The sequence below is a fragment of the Pleurodeles waltl genome, chromosome 12 (assembly GCF_031143425.1).
Source record: "Pleurodeles waltl isolate 20211129_DDA chromosome 12, aPleWal1.hap1.20221129, whole genome shotgun sequence".
Taxonomy (NCBI): Eukaryota; Metazoa; Chordata; class Amphibia; order Caudata; family Salamandridae; genus Pleurodeles; species Pleurodeles waltl.
The window spans coordinates 126,872,763-126,899,699 of NC_090451.1; the positions used below are offsets into that span (position 1 = coordinate 126,872,763).

General features: G+C 46.3%; 1 non-coding gene across 1 annotated transcript; it reads right to left on the bottom strand.

Annotated features, from left to right (window-relative positions):
* Window positions 1–19,606: 19,606 nt before the first annotated feature.
* TRNAT-AGU (transfer RNA threonine (anticodon AGU)) lies at window positions 19,607–19,680 on the bottom strand. The gene has a single exon. It is a non-coding gene; the product is annotated as a tRNA-Thr (tRNA).
* Window positions 19,681–26,937: the final 7,257 nt, after the last annotated feature.

Here is a 26,937-nt window from a genome sequence, read left to right on the forward strand (position 1 = left end):
TTAGTTTTAATAAAGGCTTTACAACTGCATGTTTCCAACATTGGAATACAAGACCAGATGTTAAGGAATAAATCAGTATATCTGTTAGTATGGGCGAAATTATGTTTGAACCCAAAGCTAAGACATATGGGGAAGCAGGATCTAAGTGGGGAGCTGGACTTTATCGTATGTAGATATTTGGTAACTGAGGTTTCTGATACAGGTTGAAGGCAGGAAATTGTAACTCTAGGACATTGAAAGTTCTGATATAAAAGATAATCCAAGAGTGAGTAGGCTGTCACAATTTGAACAATGGGACCACCACCTCAGTGTACATAGTGCATTTATGTGATGGGACAGTGGGAATGGCAAGGTATGTGCAAATCTAGGCAGTGACACAGCCAAGGTTAATCTGATCATTGTCCACCACTAATCAATGGCGACCGCCTGTCATGTATGTAGGGACAGGTGGAAGTGAGGTAACTCCAACAATGTTGGGCATCGTGGCGGAAGGCGGTCTTGCATGGCCGTGCAATTCCTCATTGGATAATATGGGGCTCTATGAAGTACAGTGGCCGCGAGCATGACTGCCATTTTCTCTCTGATTCCTCACATGTTTCCTGACCTTCAACAGGAGAACCCCTACACTGCGTGTGTGGCTGTTACCTGTGTCTGGAGCCTACCATCACCCATGTGAGCGGGGAAAGGGCCCCTGCCTTCACTGCGGAGGAGTTGGAGCGATTGATGGATGGGGTCCTACCCCAGTACAGACTGCTGTTTGGGCCTCCAGACCAACAGGTGAGTACACTTTGGGCACAATGCATGTGGGAAGGATGCATGGAGATGTGTGTGCAAGCATCGTCTCATAGGGGGGGTAATGTCATGTAATGGTGTACATGGTTTGTGCCGATGATGTGTGTGCCAATGGTGATGGAAACGGGATTGCAGGGCCATATGTGTGACAGGCTAGATTGTATGTGTAATTGTGTCCTCCCGTCTGTATCGTCTCAGCAGGTCAGTGCTCATTAAAAGAAGGGATTGTGGCGTGCCATAACCAAGGATGTGAGGACCCTGGGGGTCTATGGCTGAAGGAACACCCACTGTCAGAAACGGTGGTGGGAGGTCCTGAGATGCTGGGCACGGAAGACCGTGAATGCCCAGCTGGGGATGGCCTCCCAATGAGGAAGGAGTGCCTGTCAGAATCTGACCCCCTGATGGCCTTCATACTTGCGGTGGCCTACCCAGAGCTGGATGGGCACTTGTGGGTATCATAGCAGCCACAAGGGGTTGAGTACAGTGGCCATTCAACTATAATTGGTAGGTGGCATGGGATCCAGGTGGTGGGTGCCAGTTAGTGGGTGCCCCTTAATGGCAGGCCAGACATTGCAGAGTGATCCAGCTCCAGGGTAATGGTTGAAAGGGAAAACAACGTAACCTAGCTAGGTTGCATTCCATGTCAGACAGGGATTTGTGGGTCCCAGGAGGGGTGCAGTTGGTGGTGGTTGGCCCTCATATTGCTGTGGCATATAGCCAATTGTTTGGCAGTGCAATGCATAGTGCTAAATCCTGATCCCTATGTGTGAGGATACTGTGTATGCCTTCTGCGGTGTTGGTGCAGTAATTGACCTAGTGCTCCCTTTCTCTCTCTCCCCCTTTTTTCTTCTGTCATCATGTCCATGTGTGCATTAGCATCATCTGGTGGAGCAGCAGGGGCACCTACGACAGAGGAAGCTGCATCCCACAGGACCCAGAAGGCAGAGTCCATCAACGCCGAGGGCACCAGTGGGAAGGAGGGCAGGGGGAGCACCACAACGGAGACAGGAGGTGACAACACTGACTCAGATACCTCCTCTGATGGAAGCTCCCTGGTGGTGGCAGACACCTTTGTGACCACCCAGCTGCAGGTACAGCCGCTACCCCTGTACCAGCACCGCCCTCCCAGTAGCCCCTCAGCGAGTTGCCCGTGCCCACTCACCCAGGAGGGTGGGCATCTCCTTTGCCCCAGGCACTTCAGGCTCTGCCCCAGTGAGCTCTGCTGCCCTGAGTGAGGAGGCTATTGACCTCCTGAGATCCATCTCTGTAGGGCAGCCAACCATTGTGAATGCCACGGTGGATTGGCAGCCCAACAGAGATCAATTCAGGCTCTGCCCTCCTCTCTGATGGCAACTATTGTCCCTGTTCCTACCATCCCCCTCCAAGTACCACTTCCAGTCTCCTGAAGGGGAAGAAGCCCTTGAGTCCTACCATGAAGAGGAAGGAGGCCGCAACTCCTGCCATGAAGGGGAAGAAACCCTCAACTCCTACCATGAAGGGGACAAAGCCCTCGACTCCAGCAGAGGCTGGCAGGGTGACACCACCACCATCAGTGGTCACAAAGCCCTCACCTCCAGCTGAGGCAGTGCAGCCCACTCCTCCTGCAGAGGCTGCACCTTCACCTGCTGACACAGTGCAGCCCTCACCTCCAGCAGAGGCTGTCAGGGTGGCACGACTACCATCAGTGGTCACGGAGCCCTTACCTCCAGCTGAGGCAGTGCAGCCCTCACCTCCAGGAGAGGTTGCCCAGTAGGCAACTTCACCTGCTGACAAAGTGCAGCCCTCATGCCCAGCAGAGGGCATGTAGGCCACCCTCCTCGGACTTCTGTACAAGAAGCTCACTCCAGAACCAGTGGGCAAGTCACCCACCTGAGAGACTGTAACCTTGAACTCCCCAGCACAGAGTAATGGGCATGGAGCACCCTCCAAAACCAGTGGGCAAGTCACCCACCTGAGAGACTGTGACCTTGCACTCCCCAGCACATGGTAAAAGGCATGGAACCCCCTCCAGAACCAGTGGGCAAGTCACCCACCTGAGAGACTGTGACCTGTCACTCCCCAGCACAGAGTAATGGGCATGGATACCCCTCCAGAACCAGTGGGCAAGTCACCAACCTGAGAGAATGTGACCTTGCACTCCCCAGCTTAGAGCAATGGGAATGGAGCCCCATCCAGACCAGTGGGCAAGTTACTGACTTCGGTTGAGGTGCCCCCAACCCCCATCCCCCTGAGGTGCCTGCCCACTTGCGAAATGATGCCCCTGCAGAGTGCTGTGCGGATGAGGTCAGGAAACAAGTTGGGCCTTGGACTGTGCCCTGTGGCCATGTGGCCTCTTTGCACTTTGAACTGGGCATTGGTCCTTTGTGAACATTTGTACATATCTCTTTTTATCCAATTGGTTCATTTGGTGGCTCTTCCCATTCAATACATTCTCATTACTGCCTTCTTGTTGTCCTTGCATTATTCTTCCGTGTGTCGTGTACCATTGTTTTTCATCTGCAGCTGGTTGAGTGTATGGTGTGTGTCATGCGTGCATGTTTCATTCTCCTTTTCCTCCCTCCCTCCCTTGTGTGCTAGGTCGTTGTACTCACCGTCGTCGTCTTCTTCCGCGTTGGTGTTCCAGGTAGAGCAAGGCATAGAAAAGCATCGGGAAGAATTGCAGTTCCGGTTCCATGGCGGCATTGGTCTTCTCTGTGTCTCTGTAGGTGAGTCTTTCATCTTCTGTGCAGTGTTTCTGCCAGGCTTTTGATGGCATTGGTTCCGCCCCGGAAATCGTGGTGGTGTACTTTCTCGTGATATGGTGGGTGGTACTTTGTCTTCCGCCTGGCTGTTGAGGGCGACCGCCAGCGTGTGTGGTGTTAACACCCTGACAGATGGTGTTGTACATTGGCTGTCTATGGGAGTTCTCACCAACATGGTCATCATTTGGCAGCAATTACCGCCGGCCTTTTGTCAGTATTTCTGCCATTTTATCACTCACCACCAATGTCATGATGAGGGCCTCAGTCTTTCATGTGCTGTATCGCTGCGTTATTATGATGAAATAACTTCTCTCAATAAAAGCTGTCAATTACATTTGTTAGATAATGCAAAACTGCGGTATGGACAAAAATTTTAAACATACAGTGTGTTCAAAATATATTAGTAAGCCCAACTGCCGTGACATTGCCACTCGCGACCACAACGCAGAGCACTAACCGCTATACGATTGCAGTGAGCTACTTGGGCTTCGTGACATATCGTCTCATTTCTTTTTTATAGACTGGGACGTCTCACATCCTATCTTTCTGAAATGGGCGTTTTATGTCTGTTGACACAATGTCACATCACCTTCCCTTGCCAGCATTCCTGATAAGCCCTCCAGAAAATGAAAAATAAGATGGACTTTGATTCCAAAAGTAAGGACACCATTCCAGATGGGGAGTCTAGGAGTGTATTCAGCGCTTTAGATGTGGCTTCCAGAAATGTATATATTACTCCAGATGAGGCATCCAAAACTGGCCACGAGCCTTGCAGTGACCACCAGGTATACACACAATAAAATGTGGGCACCATAATTGAACACAATGTTCCAGTGAGGCCTTGAGAACTGGATCAGCATGAAAGATGTGGTTCTCAAATATTCAAATAGTTGTAGCAAAACACTAAGTTAGGCATCGAGAACTGGACATAATATTTTGGAGGTGGTGCAAGGTACTTGACACAGTATTCCAGATGAGACACCCATGGTAGACACATTGTTTCAGAAGATGCCTCTAGAACTGGATACAAAATGTCAGGTGATGCTTCCATAACTGAACACAATATCAAATATATGGCTCACACCACTTGACACAGTGCTACTGGTGATGCATTTTAGCTGGACATAACGCACCAGTCATTTTCCAAGCACTCACAATACTGAAGATGAAGCCTCTAGAACTGAACACCACACCCCAGACGCAACATCCAGAAACTGAGACAGTCTCAAAGTTTGACTACAAAACTGAAAACAACACTCCAAATGTATAGGCTATAGTATAGGCCATAGCCGGACACAACACTGTAAATGTGGTCTCCTAAATTAGTAAAACATACCATGTGAGACATCTACAATTGGGCACAATACTGCAGACAAAGCCGCCAGAACTGATCAACGCACCCTAGATGAGGCATCCAGAAAGACAGCCAGTCTTCAGGTTTGGCTCCAAAGCTGTAAACAACACTCCAAGTGCATTGGTTAGAACTGAACACAACACTGTAAATGTGGGCTCCTAAAGTAATACAATATACCAGGTGAGACAACTAGACAATTTTTTCCAGACTGGCTTCAGTAAAAAGATGATGTATGCATTACTGAACACATTGATCGTGGTGGACTCCAAACAAGAGAAAAATCATCAGATGTTGCCTCTAGAACTGATACAAAATGCCACATGTGGCTAAGATAACAGACACAATACTCGAGATGAACCATACAGTAGCAGACACAACACACTACAGGCGGCCACCAGATCAGGAGACAGTATGCCAGAGGTGGTCCTTAAATGTAACAACAATGCTCCTGGTGAGGTTTGGAACACTTTAGCAGAACTCCAGATAAAACTGTGTGAACCCGACACAATACCTTAAGTGGACTTTGTAGAACTAGACACAATACGACGAAGTGGTTTGGGTCAGGCCACAATTGTCTGGATTAGACTCTAAAGTGGATAGAAATTGTCCCGGTGAGACTGCAAGGTCTAGATACATTATTCCAAAGGATCCCTTTGATAATGTACACAGCTCTCTGCATGTGGCCTTAGTTGTGCTGTGTACACTGCCCAGCTGCAAAAGTGATTCTGTTTTCTGTCGGTTTTATTTCCTCTCTTCTGCTCCCCAACATTTATTTTGCCCTAAACTAGTCTTATCATGTTAGTGAAGCTTGCAGTGGCGCTGTCTGTTCTGTAGGCTTCTGTGTTCTGCAGCTAAGCTCACACTGCTGCTGCCTGTGCTTCGCCTGTGCTTGGGACATTGAAGCTTGAAGTGTTTCTGCTTGTCCTGTAGCACTGTTAGTAAACAAAATACTCTGGTTGGTGGAACAAATCACTGGCATTTAAAAAGTAAATAGTTCTTTCGCATAGAAGGAGGATTATCCAGTATCTGTGGATAGTTATGAGAGTAGCAGTAATGGGGGTTTAAAGACAGATTACCTTTGTTGATTTTAACACCACACGTCCTATGTCGTCCATTGGTGAAGAGGCGTTAAAAAAGCACACCAAAGGCACTTCTGAGATTCGAACTCAGGATCTCCTGTTTTTCTAAACAAGCGTCTTAACAAACGGAGCCACAGCGACAAAGCTGAACATAAAATAGCCCTGTACATACATGCTGTTCTGGTGTAACTAGAAAACACCACACAGAGTTTTCAGAATATTAAACCTTGATATTTCCACACGCTCTCTACAAGCAGAACAAAACTTGATAGAAGAATAGAAAGACTTCAAAGGTTGTCATGGAAAACGTACCACTTTATACCAACATATTTGTATATATTTTGAAGTATGAAGCCCATACTCTGGTGGAGGAAGTCCTCAAAAATACTTTATATGAGCGTGCACTGATTTAAAGGTTACCAATATCACTCATGCGTCCACACCCCATGTGCTCTTTCCTTCACCCCTTGTGACCTCTGGACATCCCACCTACAAGCCGAGAACCACCACTCTCAGCGCTTTGAGAGCCCCACGAAGGCAGGGCGGAGGCCGGTGTCCCAGCAGGAGGAAGGGTCCTGTGGCCAGCGGTGTCCACCACATGGCACTAGCAACAGACATAGCAACTGGTTCAAACATCAGCCACCAGAGGCAGTTATTTACTAAGATAGATGACAAACACGTATTCCACTGTATGCATGACTTTGTTTTTCACTTAGATAAATGAAAAACCTTCTGCCCTTGCGGGGATCGAACCCGCAACCATGGCGTTAATAGCATTAAGCGCTAGCCTACGGTGCTAATCGGCCTATTACCCCAATGTTTTTTCCAAAATGTACAACTGCTGACCAGTGATACACTGTTCCCCACTACAAAAAGCGAACTGAAAAAATCTATAAAATTATTTTTACACTTATAATAATGAGCCAATGCTATAAAAGATGTTGGTCAATATGGATTACATTTGTGTGTCTGAAAGTATTAGAAAGAACGGATTATTGAAGGGCCTGTATGAGGAAACTTTCCTAGAGTGGCAGTGCTCGGGTATATCCTCCCCTGGAGGCAGCAGTGCCCTGTGTCCCACTGTGGGCTGGATTCTATTTTCGGTCACAAATAGGAGAAAGGGGGCCGAGTAACCGGCTACTGCGACGTACTTTATCTGTGGATACACTGACTCCGAGGTTTTGGAGTTTACTCCGCGCCTTGTGGGCCTTTGCTGTGGCTTCGATATAGTTAGAAGCGTTACTGTCCGTGCATTTAATCGGGTGGACTCCAGGCTGAGTGCTGTGATAAGGTCTTGCCTACAGGGTCGTGCAGCGGCGTAGCTTGGTCATTAAGGTTGGGGGAGGGGGGCGTGACCTTCAGATTTCTCATCAATCATGCAGGTATTTAATGTTAAAATACATTATACGAAAATCAGGGTGCAGGAGAGGGACTAAAGGGTCAGTGGAAAGTGAGAGGAATGCTGATTGGTAGGAGTATTAAGTGAAACACATTTTATAAAATAACCAACATCTTTAGGACTTTGAAAACAGCGATGAGAATGTGTGTGTCATGTGTGCATGCAAAAATCCCAGGTGAACTCTGACAGACACCTCAACATACCAAACTGAAAGCACCTTCACCCAACTATTCATCAGAAGATGCAATTATTAGGGGGTGTAACAGCCTCCCCCATGGCGTCCCCTCTAAAGCTACGCCCCTGGATTCGCATGGTGGCTTGATTAAAAGCCCCAGTAGTATCTCTCTTCCTTTAGGTAACATAGCTGACAGATACAGAGGACATGTACCATGGTTTCCTTTCCAATTCCAAAACTCTATAGCCACCTGCTGGTGCTATTTTCAGCCAAGGGGGCTTCAAGTCCAATGTTGGTTCAACACCCAGCCAGAGTCACATAAACTTAAGAGTTGCCTGATATACGTACCTGTTGGAAAAGGCCCTTTTTGCAGGGTTATCCCCAAACTTTTTGCCTTCTTCCTCCTATTTTTTCAGGTCTGTTTTTGCTGGTTTACTGTCTCTGCGCACTTTACCACTGTGTACTAAAGTACAACTGCTCCCTATAGAAATTGTACTGTTGATTGATTTATCCATGATTGGCATATTTGATTTACTGTTAAGTCCCTAATAAAGTTCACTAGAGGTGCCCAGGGCCTGTAAATCAAATGCTACTAGTGGGCCTGCAGCACTGGTTGTGCCACCCACATAAGTAGCTCTGTAATCATGTCTCAGACCTGCCACTTTTCTTACATGTAAAGCACCCCTAAGGTAGGCCCTAGGTAGCCCCAAGGGCAGGGGACAGTGTATGGTTAAGGTAGGACATATAGTAATGTGTTCTATATGTCCTGACACTGAAATATTGCTAAATTTGTTTTTCACTTTTACAAGGCCTGTCCCTCTCATAGGTTAACATGGGGGTTACCTTTAAATCTGATTAAAGTGTAGATTCCCTTTGGGAGCGGATGGACATGTGGAGTTTGGGGTCTCTGAGCTCACAATTCAAAAATACATCTTTTAGTAAAGTTGATTTTAAGATTGTGCGTTTGAAAATGCCACTTTTAGAACATAGGCATTTTCTTGCTTAATCCATTCTGTGACTCTGCCTGTTTGTGGATTCCCTATCTGGGTCAGTTTGACAGTTGGGCTAGGGTGTAGCCTGCATATCTTGATTGGCCATCTGTGCTGGAGGGGAGGAGTAGTCACTCACACCTGAAAGGACTGTGCCTGCCCTCACAAAATGCCGTCCCTGACCCCCTGGTGAATGTCTGAGGCCTGGCCTAGACAAGGAAGGATCTTGCAAACACTTGAGACTTTGCTTTGAAGTTTGCAAACTTCAAAGGCAGAACTGGGTATAAGAAGCAGACCGAAACCCCAGACTTTTAGAATCTTTCTGGAATCAAGAGGAACCTCTGCCAAGGAGAAGAGCTGAAGAGCTGGAGGAGGAGTACTGTCCCTTTGATGTGTTGCTTTGCTGGACTGGCCTGCAGTTGCTACTTCTGCCTGAAAAGAGTGCAAAGGGTGAACTTTGCTGTATGTCCTGCTTGAGAAAGTTCTCCAAGGGTTTGGAGTAGAGCTTGCCTCCTGTTGGAAGCCTCAGAGACACCAAAGACTTCAGTTTCCTTGACCTGCAGCACTGGGAACTGTGTGTTTTGTGCTGTTCAAGAGGAGAAACCACTGCAACGCCACCAACGACGCCGCTGGGCTGCACCGTGACCTGCCGATGTCGCACAGAGTTGCATTGCCCCGCTTCGACCGCAACCCTGGTCTCACCGACGCCGTCATTGGACGACTTCACCGAGCCGCTGCTCGCACCGCGACCTGAGGGCCTGAACTCTGGCATCGCCTGCTCACACCGCAGCCTTGGCAGCCCCGGCAATGCCGCACCTGCTGACACTGGTGCCGCTGCCTGCACTGTGGCCTGTGGACACAGCTTGTGAGGTACATGAATCACCGTCCCATCCTGCGCCGCAGCCCCGGTCCCCCGACGCCAGCACCATCGACTCCGGTGTCGTCACCAGGCATCCTGCCTGCACCGTGGTCTGTGAACACCGCTTGTGAGGGTCACGAAGCACAGTCCCATCCCGCACTGCTGGCTTGGGCCTACCATCGACAGCGCTTCAGCAACGACGATGCCGCTGCCTGCACCGTGACCTGTGGACACCGCATGTCGCACCGCCCCGCTTCACACCGCAGCCCTAGTTTCACCGACGCCGCTGGATGCCGTCCCCGAGCCGCTGCCTGCACCGTCACCTGTGGGCACCGCATGTCACATTGTCCCACTTCGCACCGCAGACCCGATGCCATCCACGCCGGTGCACCTGACTTCATCAGCCTGGAGTTCGATCTGCAACTGGTGTGACCTCAAGGGCCCAACGACTTCTGCACCGACTCTGGACCCAACACCGCGACGTCAGTGACGCCACCCTCTGGAGCTCACCGTGAGGATCACGACGCCCTGCAAATCCAAGGTACTGTTTGCGGGTCTTCCCGAAACCGTCGCTGGCCCGCAACGCCGCAACCAGCCTGAACTGTTGGTTTTGTTGTTCACAATGCCGTGTTAGCTCCAGGTGGAGCTATCTACTTCAAGGAACTGTAGTTTTGAGTAAATCTTGCATAATTCATATTTTTCTTACTGTATGTTGGATTCTTATCGTATTTGGTCTTGTTTTATATAGATAAATATTGGCTATTTTTCTAAAACTAGTGTGGTGTCCTTTTGTAGTGTTTTCACTTATTACTGTGTGTTATGTGCAAATGCTTTACACATTGCTTCTGAGATAAGGCTGACTGCTCGTCCCACGCTACCAAGGGGGTGAGGAGGGGTTATCTGAGGGGGTATCACCCTTATCCTGACTAGAGTGAGGGTCCCTACTTGGACAGGGTGCAAATCGAATGCCAACTAGAGACCTCATTTCTAACAGTACCCATGATCAAGGTAGGTCTGGGGTTTTAGGGACCTATAGGCATTGATGACTTGCCAAGCAAGGGCCTTTCTCACACTGGGTTGCTTTGCCGTCTTTCAAAGAGAGGGCTTTAGTCATGATGTGGAGATGTTATCTGAATTCGCTGGATAATATCTGGGTGTGCCACAAATTGACGACTTGGAGTAACCATAACGTGTCTTCCAGTGAGCGTCTAAATATAGAACTCGGGTTCTGCTTGTTCGTTCATAGCCAAATGCATGCAGCTCGTGAGTTTTCTTCGGCCAGTCTAAACCTTTTTTATCGTAATAGTTCATACAACCGTCCCATCCCGCATTACTAAAAAAAAAAAAAAAAACTCAGCGCAAATTACGGCAGAAAAGTACAACTATAAATATTCAGATTTTAATATTACAGCAATTGTGCGAACATATGGAAATAGGCATACACATTATCCCAGATTAACAACAGCTATTATAATTAATTAATAAAATGAGAAATTGAATCAATGGGCATCTTAAAAAGAAACGTTTCATTGTTCAAACTTCTGGAAGCCAAATTGTTAGACCTGACATGCCTTAGGGTGGTCACCCCTAACTTTTTGCCTGCCTCCCCCCACTTTTTGGACCCTGTTTTGCTGGCTTTTAGACTCTGCGCACTTTACCACTGCTAACCAGTGCTAAAGTGCATATGCTCTCTCCCTTTCTAAACATGGTAACTTTGGATCATACCTGATTGGACTATTTAATTAACTTATAAGTCCCTGATAATGTGCACTACCTGTGCCTAGGGCCTGTAGATTAAATGCTACTAGTGGACCTGCAGCACTGGTTGTGCCACCCACTTAAGTAGCTACCTTAACCTTGTCTCAGGCTTGCCATTGCAAGGCCTGTGTGTGCAGTTTCACTGCCACTTCGACTTGGCATTTAAAAGTACTTGCCAAGCCAAGAACTCCCCTTTTTCTACATATAAGTCACCTCTAATGTGTGTCCTAGGTAACCCCTAGAGCAGGGTGCTGTGTAGGTAAAAGGCAGGACATGTACCTGTGTAGTTATATGTCCTGGTAGTGTAAAACTCCTAAATTCGTTTTTACACTACTGTGAGGCCTGCTCCCTTCATAGGCTAACATTGGGGCTGCCCTCATACACTGTTGAAGTGACAGCTGCTGATCTGAAAGGAGCAGGAAGGTCATAATTATTATGGCCAGAATGGTAATACAAAATCCTGCTGACTGGTGAAGTCGGATTTAATATTACTATTCTAGAAATGCCACTTTTAGAAAGTGAGCATTTCTTTGCACTTAAATCTTTCTGTGCCTTACAATCCACGTCTGGCTGGGCTTAGTTGACAGCTCCTTGTGCATTCACTCAGACACACCCCAAACAGAGGGTACTCAGCCTCACTTGCATACATCTGCATATTGAATCGGTCTTCCATGGCTGGGAGGGTGGAGGGCCTGCTCTCATACAAAGGACTGCCACACCCCCTACTGGGACCCTGGCAGACAGGATTTAACTGAAAGGGGACCTGGTGCACTTCTTAGCCACTCTTTGAAGTCTCCCCCACTTCAAAGGCACATTTGGGTATAAAACAGGGCCTCTGCCCTACCTCATCAGACACTTGCTGGAGAAGAAACCTGAACCAGAAACCACATCCTGCCAAGAAGAACTGCCTGGCTGCTCAAAGGACTCACCTGTCTGCTTTCTACAAAGGACTGCTGCCTTGCTGTTGGCCTGCTGCCTTGCTGAACTCTTGCCTGGCTGTGAAAGTGCTCTCCAAGGGCTTGGATAGAGCTTGCCTCCTGTTCCCTGAAGTCTCAGGACCAAAAAGACTTCCCTTTTTCATTTGGACGCTCCGTGCGCCGAAAATTTCGACGCACTGCTTGTTCCGCGGCGAGAAAAACGCCGCACACCGACGCTGATCGACGCGACGCTCTCGGGACGACCGGAAATCCGACGCATGGCTTCGCAAGGACAATGCCGCCCGACCTCTGGAGGAGGGATTGGCGCGACACCTGCTGTGAGATCGTAATTTCGACACGCAGCCCCGCAGAACGACGCGCAGCCGGAAAACAAGCAGGAAAATCCACGCACAGACCCGGGACATCTGGTAATCCCCGCGATCCACAGAAAGAGACTGTCCGCGCGCCGGAAAACGACGCACGAATTCCCCGCGTGGAAAATAACAACGCAAGTCCGTGTGTGCTGGGGAGAAATCGACGCACACACCCTTTTTCCACGCACCTCTTCTTTTGTGGCCCTCTGAGGAGATTTTTCCACTCTAAACCAGGTACTTGTGCTTGAAAGAGACTTTGTTTATATTCTAAAGACTTAAGACACTTTGGGGGTCATTCTGACCTCGGCGGTCATGGACCGCCGGGGCCAGGGTTGGCGGGAGCACCGCCAACAGGCTGGCGGTGCCCCGCAGGGCATTCTGACCGCGGCGGTTTGGCCGCGGTCAGATGCGGAAAACCGGCGGTCTCCCGCCGGTTTTCCGCTGCCCAAATGAATCCTCCATGGCGCAGCTCGCTGCGCCGCCATGGAGGATTCTGACACCCCATACCGCCATCCTGTTCCTGGCAGTTCGCCCGCCAGGAACAGGATGGCGGTATGGGGTGTCGTGGGGCCCCAGGGGGCCCCTGCAGTGCCCATGCCAATGGCATGGGCACTGCAGGGGCCCCCGTAAGCAGGCCCCACTTTGTATTTCAGTGTCTGCTTTGCAGACACTGAAATACACGACGGGTGCCACTGCACCCGTCGCACCTTCCCACTCCGCCGGCTCAATTCTGAGCCGGCGTCCTCGTGGGAAGGGTGTTTTGCACTGGGCTGGTGGGCGGCCTTTTGGCGGTCGCCCGCCAGCCCAGTGCAAAACCCAAAATACCCTCAGCGGTCTTTCGACCGTGGAGCGGTATTTTGGAGGGGGAAGTCTGGCGGGCGGCCTCCGCTGCCCGCCAGACTTAGAATCACCCCCTTTATATCACTTTTCAGTGATATCTCTACAATTTCCCATTGCAACTTTATTCTTTTTGACCTACAACTATCCTGATAAATATTATATATTTTTCTAAACACTGTGTGGTGTATTTTTGTGGTGCTATATGGTGGTATTGTATGATTTATTGCACAAATACTTTACACATTGCCTTCTAAGTTAAGCCTGACTGCTCGTGCCAAGCTACCAGAGGGTGGGCACAGGATAATCTTGGATTGTGTGTGACTTACCCTGACTAGAGTGAGGGCTTTTGCTTGGACAGGGGGTAACCTGACTGCCAACCAAAAACCCCATTTCTAACACAAATCATCGATGGGAGAAACCTGGTCAAACAAGAAAGCTTTAATCATGGTCTATTGGATCTTCAAGGTTGAGACTGCTCACCCTAAAAAAAAATCATCAAGCTTAAAATCAAGTATTAATGTTGTATTCCAAGGAGAATCTTGATGTCTCTTGTACAGACACCATTTGTCAGAATGATTCCAATCCGTCGTGTAAAATTTCACGGAAGTATATACAAAAGTGATGGATGGAATTTGTGAATTAGTCTCAGCCACTGATAATTACTTGGGGTCACATCCAAATTGATTATTATTTTGCTCACCATTCCACCTGAATTTAGCCCCAGCCATTTGCTAATTAGTATTGACCCCATTCCAATGTGAACAGTCCTCCCCTAACTGTCGGGCCCTGTCATCAATAAATTGCACAATGTGATATATGTGAGAAACGAAACTTGCCAAACAAGATTTGGCCACCTTGTTACATTATTTGGTAAGCAGCTTGTGAATTGTGTTACCTAGCAATTGCTTTTCAGGTTCTCTTTGATGGTACTTCTGGAAGAAGTCCTCATCATTGCCTTCTTAAGAATAATCTAGGAAAGGTAGGCTCTTTCAGACTAGGGGTGGGCGGTGAACTCTTCTCCGCTGGTGGAATTGCCAGAGATTTGGCACTCCATGCTCCAAGCGGAGCACAGAGTTCGGCAAAAAATACTCCACCAACTAGTGGGAAAGCAGAGTTCACCGGAGCGCCTCTCACCCACCCCTACTTCCCATGCACGTAACTCAGTACCAAGGTGTGCAACACAGAATAGCAAAGAGCCACACCACTCAGCTTTGTTCCCACCTTTTTCACCCATTGTTACTCAGCCAGGCTCGACGGACAGCACTGCAAATGCACCTCAGTTTGGTCCTAAATCAAAAGTCTGCATAGGCAGGGCATTAAAACATCAAGCGCGTCACTGGAAATTACCTGACTGGAAGAAAGTAAATAGGAGCGATGGCCCTGTGAAACCGGAAGTGATTTGGATGCTTTGAGAGAGGTGTTCCGGGGTATATTGTTGCCTGAGACTGGAGCATCTGAGGGTGTGAGAGGGCAATTGCCGCCTGGTAACATGGCAACCAGCATCAGCACCCAACGCGGCCCTGTGAGAAGCAGTTATTACTGTGAGCATCCAACCACCTTAGACATTAGAATTATCCTTTGGTCAATTTCCCACTCGCCTTTCATAGTTGAGAAGATGGTGAAAAGTCCCCAACAACTACTCCAAAGCGTTCCCTGAAATCGCTATTAAAATGCGGAATGTGAACCTTTGAAGAGTGGAAAACACAAGGATCGGTCTGTAACCCTGCGCGTCTGCCCACCCAGAGCAGCAGGTAAGAAACATCTAGTGCAAGCGACAGGCAGCGACAGCCAACTGAGCCCCGCCCACCTCTCTTCTCGCACTATCTTGGCTGCTCTGAGACACCTGACATAGACATCCCGCCACCTTTCTGCCCTGTGAGAGAAACCCAGAGCCATGGGTGAAAGCAACTTCCGATGGAGCAAGTGAGACGCGCTGTCCTCACAGTATTTTGGGTAAATGGACACTGTGAAAGGCAATGCTGTAGGGTAACTGCCTGCTTGGGGAGGGGCCAGACTGGGAGTCTGTCACCTTGTGTCTTGTTGGTGGTAGTTTGGTGAGAGCAGACTTTGGGCCGCTGCTTAGGACTGGGCAACATTCTGCCACACTCGGAACTCCGCAGAATTTCACAGAGTTTTTAAATAAGTCCATGGAATTCCATCAGTGAGCTCCGCCCACACTTATTTCAGACATACTACAATATTTCTTTCAAATCATAACCCTGAATATAGACCCCTGTTATCTTCTCCTTTATTGGAGTCGGGCTCTTGGAGGTCTTTCTGCTTAGGAGAAGTATTTACAGTTTTAAAAGCAGGTGCCACAGCATTAATGATCATTTTCTGAATCATATTTAGCAGAGGAAATAAGGACTAGGATGTGATGCAGCATTCACAGACTCCTCTGAAGAATTATATGAATATTCGTGCATCTCAAAATGTTTGCCTTCCAGCCGTGCAGAGAGGACTCCTTGCCTTTTGCAAACATTAAAACACGACATGTGGCTTGGAGGGTTGACTTTTCAAAACAGTTTTGACAGCTACTTCCAATGGATTATTTCACACAGCTAATAACAGTTTCAAAGAAACAGCAAACCTATGTATTTCAAAATCGTAACGTCCAACTCCAAATTACAAGAAAAAGTTTGACTGCGTTGGCCAGGAACCGAATATGCCTCTCGTGTGGCAGGCAAAAATTCTACTACTGAACCACCAATGCCTTTCGTACTCCAGGTCGTTGTGCGAGTCCTATGTGGTTTATATTGTATCAGAGTCATTGTTGTATATGTGCTTCTCTATGAGTCTGGGAAGAGCAGAGCCCAGTTACATTAGAGCACCAATGCTTCATATGAAGAGAACAGCTACAAAGCTCACATGTTGTATGTAACAGGTTCTATCTGTGAACAACGGATGCTTCCATAGTACACATGAACCTCAGAGAGATAAAGCTTCACCATTCATTGAAGATGCTGAATCAACTGTAGTCAACACTAACCCACAAGGCTATACATGAGCCTGGCAGAAACAAAGACGCTGCACAGGAGAATCGATGCTTTAAATGCTGAGAAGTAACAGAACTGACATCACAAGGCAATGGAAAGGCAACGCTTTCTGTGCTGAACAGACAAGAAGCAATGAACCATCGGCCCTTTACGTATGCTGAGAGGAGCCACAGACCACGTGCAGCAGACTGGGGCACATTAATACCTAAAATGGCGCTTACAATGACTGTAGGTGCAAGATGAAGATTACTGACTGCAGGTTCCCTGGACTCCCTGAGATTACTTAACCTTGATTCACTAAGCCTAGTGCCTACGTCAGCACTAGATCTGTCTAAAGCTGAGACCCCCAGCATTAATTGCACAAAATACGCACCCCCAGTCCTCTGGGTGGTACAGCTTCCAAAAGAGAGTGGAAGGTCAGAAGCAAAGGTTCGTTCAAATAAAATGCATCTAAAAATAAAATACAGAGTCTCAAAATCAACAAACACATCCAAATGGGCAAAGCAGATTACAAATGAGTACTTGCAAGAAGAGAAAGTACACAGGACTGGCTGAGGATTAAAACAGACGAAAGGGAAATCTGTGATGAAAATCTGGAACAATAAAGTCAGTTTATCGAAGGAGAGGAGCGGCCTGTGGTCGGTGCTATACATTAAAGTACACCATGAACTCCTCATAACCCCAGCAGAGCAGAACTGACACCAGGCTCACTGCACTGTTTAATGGGACATTACTAGCACTTTCTGAAGGCGCTGAGATACACTTAATGGGACGACCTTCTGCATCCAGGGTATTAAGAACTGTAACTCTATTTAACGGAGACATATTTACCTTTTAAATGTGGATGGTTATGAATCGCAGAACTGCGTGAGCGCAAAATAAAGAAACCTCACAGAAATATAACACATTCTTACAAATTTGCATCTTAAAACAATCAATTTTGTCTGCATTCCATGAAAATATTTCTACGGATTTACACGCAGCATTTGGACAGGGCTGTTCTACAGTATAAACGGGAATATAAAAAGTTTGCTATTAATGAAAAACACTAAGGGCCATATGTACGAACACTTTTTCCCATAGACACAGAATGGGTAAAAACCTCTGCTACATCTGGCCCTTAGTCTCTCAGGGGCTGTATCACTGCGTTGTTATGATGGAATTACTTCTCTTGATAAAAGCTGTCAATTGCATTTGTTAAATAATGCAAAACTGTGGTATGGGCGAAATTTAGAAAAATACAGAATGTTCAAAATATCTTACTACGCCCAACTGCTGTGACATTGCCACCCGTGGCCACAACGCGGAGCACTAACCACTATACGATTGCCGCAAGCTACATATCGTCTAATTTTCTGTTAGAGGTTGGAACGTGTCACATCTTGTCTTTCTGAAATGGGTGTTTTATGTCTGTTGACACAATGTCACATCACCTTCCCTCGCCAGCACTCCTAATAAGCCCTCCAGAAAATGACAGAATAAGATGGACTCTGATTCCGAAAGTAGGGACACCATTCCAGATGGGGAGTCTAGGAGTGTACTCAGCGCTTTAGATGTGGCTTCCAGAAATTGATATATTACTCCAGATGAGGCATCCAGAAATGGCCATGTGGCCCAGAAGTGACCACCAGGTATACACACAATAAAATGTGGGCACCATAATTGAACACAATGTTCCAGTGAGGCCTTGAGAACTGGATCAGCATGAAAGATGTGGTTCTCAAATATTCAAATAGTTGTAACAAAACTCTAAGTTAGGCATCGAGGACTGGACACAATATTCTGGAGGCAGTACAAGGCACTTGACACAATACTCCAGATGAGACACCCAGGGCAGACACATTATTTCAGAAGATGCCTCTAGAACTGGATACAAAACGTCAGGTGATGCTTCCATAGCTGAACACAATATCAAATACATGGCCTTCACCACTTTACACAGTGCTACTGGTGATGCATTTTAGCTGGACACAACACACCAGTCATTTTCCAAGCACTCACAATACTGAAGATTAAGGCTCTAGAACTGAACACCACACCCCAGACGCAACATCCAGAAACTGAGACAGTCGCAGAGTTTGATTACAAAACTGAAAACAACACTCCTAATGTATAGGCTATAACTGAACACAAAATTGCAAATGTGGGCTCCTAAAGTAGAAAACATACCATGTGAGACATCTACAACTGGGCACAATACTGCAGACAAAGCCGCCAGAACTGATCAACGTACACTAGATGCAGCATCCAGAAACAGAGCCAGTCTTCAGGTTTGGCTCCAAAACTGTAAACAACACTGCAAACCTATTGGTTAGAACCGAACACGACACTGTAAATTTGGGATCCTAAAGTAATACAATATACAAGGTGAGACATCTACAACTAGACACATTTTTCCGGACTGACTTCAATAAAAAGAAGATGTATGCATTACTGAACACATTGATCGTGGTGGACTCCAAACAAGAGAATAATCAGCAGATTTTGCAACTAGAACTGGATACAAAATGCTACATGTGACTAAAATAACAGACACAACACTCCAGATGAACCATCAGTAGCAGACACAACACACTACAGGCGGCCACCAGAGCAGGAGACAGTATGCTAGAGGTGGTCTTTAAACGTAGCAACAATGCTCCTGGTGAGGTTTGGAAAACTTTAGCAGGACTCCAGATAAAAGTGTTTGAACCAGACACAATACCTTAATGAACTCTGCAGAACTAGACACATTACTGTGAAGTGGCTTCGGGTGTAGGCCACAATTGTCCAGATTAATCTATAAAGTGGATAGAAATTGTCCAGGTGAGACTGCAAGGTCTAGACACATTATTCCAAAGGATCCCTTTGATCATGTACACAGCTCTCTGCATGTGGCCTTACTTGTGCTGTGAACACTGCCCGGTTGCAAAAATGCTTCTGTTTTCTGTTGGTTTTATTTCCTCTCTTCTGCTTTCCAACATTTATTTTGGCCTAAAGTAGTCTTATGTAAGTGAAGCTTGCAGTGCTACTGCTTGTATTGTAGACATCTGTGTTCTACAGCTAAGCTCACACTGCTGCTGCCTGTGCTGTGCCTGTTCTTGGGACATTGACACTTGAACCGTTTCTTCCTGTCCAGTAGCACTGTTAGCAAACAGAATAATCTGGTTGGTGGAACAATCCATTGGCATTTAAAAAGAAATTAGATCTTTGGCTTGGAAGGAGGATGATCCAGTATCTGTGGATAGTTATGAGAGTAGCAGTAATGGGGGTTTAAAGATAGTTTACTTTTGTTAATTTTAACATCACACATCCTATGACGTCCATTGCCGAAAACGCGTTACAAAAATGCAAAGGCACTGCTGAGATTCGAACTCAGGATCTCCTGTTTACTAGACAGGCGCTTTAACCAACTAAGCCACAGCGCCGAGGTGCGATACATGCTTGTTCGCTTCCTGCTGTCCCGGTGTCCTGGTGTATGTGGGAAACACCACACAGGTTTTGGCCAAGGAAACGTCTATTTTTCAACAGCTCTCTACAAGCAAAACCTGATAGAAGAAAAGAAAAACTGAAAACGGTGTCGTGGAAAACGTATTTCTTTATACCTACATATTTGCATATATTTTGAAGTATGAAGCCCATACTCTGGTGGAGGAAGTGCTCAAAAATACTTTGAACGGGCATACACTGATTTAAAGGTTACCAATATCACTCATGCGTCCACACCCCATGTGCTCTTTCCTTCACCCCTTGTGACCTCTGGACATCCCACCTACAAGCCGAGGAACCGCCACTCTCGGCGCTTTGAGAGCCCCATGAAAGCAGGGCGGAGGCCGGTATCCCAGCAGGAGGAAGGGTCCTGGGGCCAGCAATGAACACTACGGCACTAGCAACAGACATAGCGCTCTTGGTTCAAACATCAGTCACGGGAGCCAATTATTTACTCAAATAAAAGTAAACACGTATTACACTGTATGCACAGCTGTCTTTTTCACTGAGAAAAATGAATTTACACTGGCCCGTCAACACAACCAATAAAGACGGTTCGTGTGCTCAAGATGATTCTTCTACTGATTCTGATTAAGCATCCCGAGCTCAGCATAGTTTTACCACCAAGACACTGAGGCGCATGAATAGTCCTGACCTCACACAGAACTTGCATACATCAGGAACGATCACAATAAAAAAACGTACATTTTTCATAAATTGCACTGAACGCGCCTCACTAGGAAGAGTTGCTCGATCGTCACTTCCGGGAAAAGCTGGACTGAAGATCAGAATTTCTCCACAGACCCCCAAGTCCCGCCCTTCTCCCAGAAAAGGACTGGTCTCAAGGCTGCAGCACCGCGCATGCGCCACGTACTCCTTACTCCCGATCTCAATCCTTACCGCACAATATCACAAACTGGGCTCTCCGTTCTTAGCCCTTCACTTTCTGTACCCCTTTCCCCCACACACACTTTCAGAGACCTCGATCACTTGCTGCAGGTGTTTTATGATTCCCTCTAGTAAACAGTTTACACTTTTCCAACCCTATGCTGTGCCCTGTGGCTCATTTTGCACTGCGCCGACCCTTCATCAATTATCCGAGCTTTATTCTCCTGCACACACCGGGTCACAACACATCAACTATATAATAGTTTTAGCGGCCAGTGACAGGTGGGTGAGGGGTTAAGGCGATAACCACCACGTGTAGTGGGGTGGTAGCAGGTTCATAACTTGCTCACTGCGGTGCATTCTCAACAAATACATCACGTTTTAGATTATCAGCCACATTCTGTCCAGAGAAAACTATTGTGGAGTTTACGCTTTTCAAGTTCATTCTTTCGTGAATTCACGGCCGCACTTACCTCACGTCTGTAACGTACATTGAGGTTGCAATGTGACCCCGAGCCACGAGGGATTCAGTGCTTCGCCCCTGGAGCGTCGGGTGATATCCAAATGCCTTTTGGGAGTCGAAGTCCTGGTTCAGTCACTTCATTTATTCCAACTGAACGAACACATCTGAAGCAAACATTTGTAAAGGAAAAGCTTCGACATGAGCCAAGTGTCCTTCGTGAGGTGGAGTCCTCTGATGGCTTTACAGACACAGCACAGAAAGCATCACCATTGAGTGAGTACATTGTACGGTGCAACTATAGAGCACATCGCATGCAGGTGCTGCCTGAACAGTTGTGGACCACTGAGGATGGGTTCATGGACCACCGAGGATGAGTTCGTGGATCACTGAGGATGATTTCGTGGACGACTGAGGATGAGTTTGTGGACCACTGAGGATGGGTTCGTACTGATGATGAGTTCCATCCCCATGTAGTGGGTGGAGCCAGTGCGGTTACTGATTTCTGTGCTGCTTTACTTGTATCCCGGCCTTAGAAGTCTGTGGTTATGTGTGTGGGTTTCTGGGCCAGGATGAGGACAGAAACAACTCTTGGGTTTTTTGTTTACATTCTGGTATCTGCTGTACTGTTGACCCCAAACATTAAATGATGATTACAAGTCAATAAAGGCAAAGAAGATCTCCGTAGAGAACTAAATTGCAGATTTGCATTTTGTGTAATTACTTGTAGTACATTTCTGATAATGCAATAAAAGCACATTACACAGCATTTGCACACAGGAGTCCTACTTTAGTTTCACTCCTTTCCATCTAACTGTGCTCAGTCTTTATTCTTTGCATCATGTCTCTCCGAGGAGGTCCCTCTTCACTGTGTGTTCCCCCAGGATCTTCATTGTCTCCACTCTGTTCTACCATCCATGTCCGCCCCCTATCACAGCTGATCAGATCCATTGGGCTAGAAGCTTGTTTGTATGATGATGACACCCAAATCACTACTGGACTAGACCAGATTGCCTCACACTCATCAATCAGACTGAAAGGCGGCGCACTCACTATACGTAAATGTATGGGGGGGCAACATGATAATACTCAATTCAGGCAAAACCAAACTTCTTCCTTTGGGTAAAAAATCACATTTGGTGGAGCAACATTATGTGGCCTGTGGAACGGGGGCCCCGTCCACGGCAGCACCCAAAGCTAAAATATTGGGTGCCACCATCCATAATGACTCCTATATCTGTGCAAGTCAAATCTGTTGCCTTCACCTGCTTAGAAAGGTTCTTCCTTTCAAATCCCAAGAAATGCATTCCACAGTGGTATCCGCCTTAATCTTGTCATGATTGCAGCACCACAACAGCATTTATGAGGAGCTTTCAGGATTTCTACTGAAGAAACTCCAGCTCATTCCGAATTTCACAGTTCGGATCTGGTGCATGTTAAGCAAATTCAAACATGTTTCCCATATTCTCCTCTCCTGACACAAGCCCCAGGCAAAGCACTAGGTGCCGGTTTAAGATTCTTAGTATTTCATGTAGAATGTTCTACAGCCACGAAAGGGTGTCCAAAGTACCTGTGGACCCCACACAACCCCAAACGCCCCCTACACTTCACCTGTGAGCTATTGCATACAAGTCCTTTGTTATTAAAAGAGGTGTTGGCGACTGAATATCATTTCTCTAGAAAACCATATGAGTTTTAGATTAGATCTGAACGCTCCTCTTTTCATACAACCCACTGCCTCTCCTTTCTCGTGTCTACACTGCTGGTTGTCGCCAGGAACCTCCCCTTGTTCACGCATTTTATAAATACAAATAATAAACACAGCTGGCTCACATTGATTCCATTGGCGGCTGGTGACATTTGAAAGTGGTGGGCATAAAAGTTTGGGAGAGTGGCCTGTAGTGAGTGAGCGTAGTGAGAGAGCCTGCCCATCATAAGGTGGGTTCAGGGGGGTTCTCCCCTCTGGAAAATTTTGAAAAAAAGACTAGTTAAATGGTGGATTTTCAAGCAAATTTGAAAAGTTAGTAGGTCAATAAAATAGATAAAATGTTTCAATTCTGAGATGGTGAATTAAACATTACTGGGGCCCGTGGCAGGGGTAGTGGTCTTCAGAGCGCCTTAATCATGCCTGCTATGCTCATTCTATGTTAGACAAGTGCACATTTTTCTCTCCACATCTTGTCCATCTGTATATCTTGTCTTCAGCAGCCTCCTGACTTCTGAATGCGCTTCCACAATTCTCCTTTGCTTCACAACACCCAAACACACAACCCACCTGCTCACATGTAAGCACTTTATATTCATTTACTTTTTCCTTATTACTAGTTTGGCAACTGTGCACCTACTTCACACACAGTTGCTCAGAATCACAACTGCAACTGTAATAAGTGACCAGTGCTTTATGTGCTCTACAGAGAGGCCAAGGATTGGATGGTCATGTATTATGATTACATTTTTGACCCACCCACAGGCCCTGTCAGAAATTCACACTGCCTTTGGCCTTTGCTGCAGAGCTCTCTGTAGTGGCCCTTTATATATACCAGAAGGCGACTCAGTTCAAAGTATGCACTGTACAAGAGAAAGGAGATTGTGTGGCAAGCCCAGGTCTGCAACAGACAATTTCTGGCCACAGAAGTGCCAGGTTTTTTAATCGGCTACACACAAGCTTACTATATACATGTGCTGACATGCATATGCGTATATTCTGATAAAGTGAACAGCAATCAACGATCAATATTGAGGGAAAGAGCAGTGATCACTGTTCCTCATATATATATATATATATATATATATATATATATATATATATAGTGATTGATGTCAATTAGGCAGATAGGACTCCTGTTTAATCACATGAGGTCTTTCAAGAGGGATGTCCTGCTGAATTTGATAAATAAATATTGTTTGACAATCCTGGGTGGTGCCTTGAGTTAGATTATAGGTAATAATGGCAGAAGAAACAAGTTTTAAAGATGATTGCCTGCCATACACTAGGCTTCTCTCGTGCATTTACTTTTTCCCTTGGACACACTTGGTGTGAATGATTTAACCTTTTCCTCTCTACCAGATTTGGGCCTCAGCTGCAGAAAAGTTGAGCGTGATAGTGATGTCCTGCAGAGTACGCAATAAATAAAAAAAGACCAGGGTACCTGACAGGGGTCCACGGGGATAGAAATGAATCAACAAAACAAAGATAATCAATTCAAACAGAAAAACACACCATAAATTGATTTTGAAGGGTCGTCTGTGCACACAATATAAGATAGTCTGCTACAAAATGTGCTAAAATGTTCAACATAAAAAGTGCTCCCAAAATATACATTTTAGTAATACCCATCTGTATGTAGTGCATTTTTTTATAACCGTCCTTTAAAAGCTAACAAGCACCCTTTGCATTTGCATTTTAACCAGTTGCGCACATTCATATTACTTTCAGGCAGCAGGCAGCAGGCTCCCTGGCAGGAAGAATTGTTTAGCTGTCTGCCTCTCTCTCTGTTGCACAGCACAGGAGACTCCCTGGATTATGCTTCAGCTGAAACATGTTAACTGACACAATTAAGCGTCCTAGGAGTATTGCCTTTTCAGAAAAAGTAGGGTAACTGTCTTTCCTAATTTAAGAAACAATATGGACAAGTCATACACTCAGAAACTGCTGACTTCACCCTTTGAGTGAGGTTCATGGGCCCTTGTTTGCAGTGTTCCCCGGTACCCTCTGTAATAAGCATGGTGCCCCCTTTTGCATTTAGCCCTGTCTCCATTTTTTAGTTATGGTGAGCTCTGGGGCCCTGTCCACAGTAAGAGCTTACCCTGTGTCTTGTAGGGGATCCTATTTAGTATTAATGGGGCTCAGGAGTTAGCTTAGCCTTCTGGCTTGCAGGCCTGTGCCCCTGTCACCTAGGGCTTTTAACCTACTTAGCCAGCTCTGTTTTAGTACATTTATTTAATTAATTCTTCCAAGATAACTGCCATGTTTACAGTTAAGAACATGTTTTAGTTTCACGTTATCAGTGCCATTCTGTAAAGGAGTCACTATCAGCATCAAACATAAATGAGATACCTAGGTTTTCACATTATGTACTTTCCCACTTCTGTGTGCCAGTAACATAATGTACCTTTTCAGGGAATTGTTTTTATAAATGCCGCCCCAAGCATGCTTTCTTATCTATTGTTTGGGAACATGCCTGTGTCAGGGGTCCTACCAGATCTGTATAAATACATTTAATACAGACAAGATAATCAGAGGGATTCCTACCAGATGCCATCGACACTATCTATGCTACACGTCGCCTTGATGCTGACCCAGTCTTTGTGTTCCTTCGGAGTCTGATCTAGAGACCCCATTCCAAGGTAACAAGGATTGGGGGACTCTTCTCATGGACATGGTACTGGCAGATTAGGTTTAACACACCTAGCTCTCTTTAGGCTAGAGATTAGGTTCATCATGCTAGGTTAGTAAGGCCTATTTTACATCTATTTCACATCTTATGTTGTTGCAAGATGGTGAGGCTCTTTGTATTCATGACTCTTGTTTTTACCATTGCATTCTTTGTTATCCTAATAATTGCAGCCCATGTAATTTATCATAGATTGCAGTTTTGTTCATAAAACCTATCGAAGCTTTACTGCATCTCCTTCATTGCCTGTGTTTGATTAAGACATATTGTTCATGTGAGAAAGGGGTCATCTTCGTTTAACCATGACCTCGGTGAGATGTCGCACTCTTGAGTCCATGCGTAAAGGCTGCCACAAATCACCTTTTACTGTTTGGGGTTTTGGTGAAGTACTGCTTGTGAGCCCAGAGGGTTGGGACAACAGTTGCGACTTGTTGTAGGATTGGCCTAGTCACCTACAAACATAAGTACTGTCATCCTTAAACCAGCAGTCTTGCCTAGAGCAAGAGTCAACCTATGACATGGCGCCCCCAATGATGGTGTTTTGGCACTAATTTATGGATATCCCAACTATCACTATCTCACACACAACTGGTACCCTAAGTACCATTATATGGAGATGTCCGTGGTTTTATGGAAGATCCTCCTCAGCTGAACAGGGAGCACCTAACTAGGCTGTAGGCTGTTCAAGCTCAAACTATTAAAAGGACTTTTCTCCTCACCTGGTGTTCCATCTCTTTTACCCATTGCACAATATGGCTAACGCCATCGACATTCCTGAGAATGCTAGACAACCATTAGCATTACACCTAGTAGTGCATGGCTTAACAGATGAGGGCGGGGATGTCACATTCATAGTAGAAGATAGAGAAGCTTACCAAACAGAAACATTTTTCTCTTGGCTCACCTTTCCTGAGAAGAACAAAGATCATTCACATTACGCACATACAGAATTGCAAACGTACCTCACCGGTACTAAGAATACCAGTATCTTGAAATTCTGATTATTTATCAAGAACATCAACACTGGTTTAATGGCGCCCTACCACATGTAACACAAGCCGTGAGATTAGGTCCCTTAGGTAACACAGGACTGACGTGGCCTATGTTTGCCACATATACACCTCATCCAGTGTACAAAACATGCAGGCAGCCAATCTGCGCAATCTATATCTTGAGCTAGTAACACTATCTAGACAACTTATTTAGTCTGCAATGCAAACTCTGAATACCATACCAGTGCGTCCAGCACCACCAGCACCTGCTGGATACCAATTGACTGCTACTGGGTTTAATCCACAAACAGTATATTCCAGCATGGATAAAGTACCCATAGAATGAAAGAAAATCCCATTCTGGATAGCCCAGTAAACAAATCAGCTGGAAGCTGTGTTTCCCCTAGGGGACCATATGAAAAACATAGAATTTTTACAATGTGCTTGCCCTTTGGGGTGGTT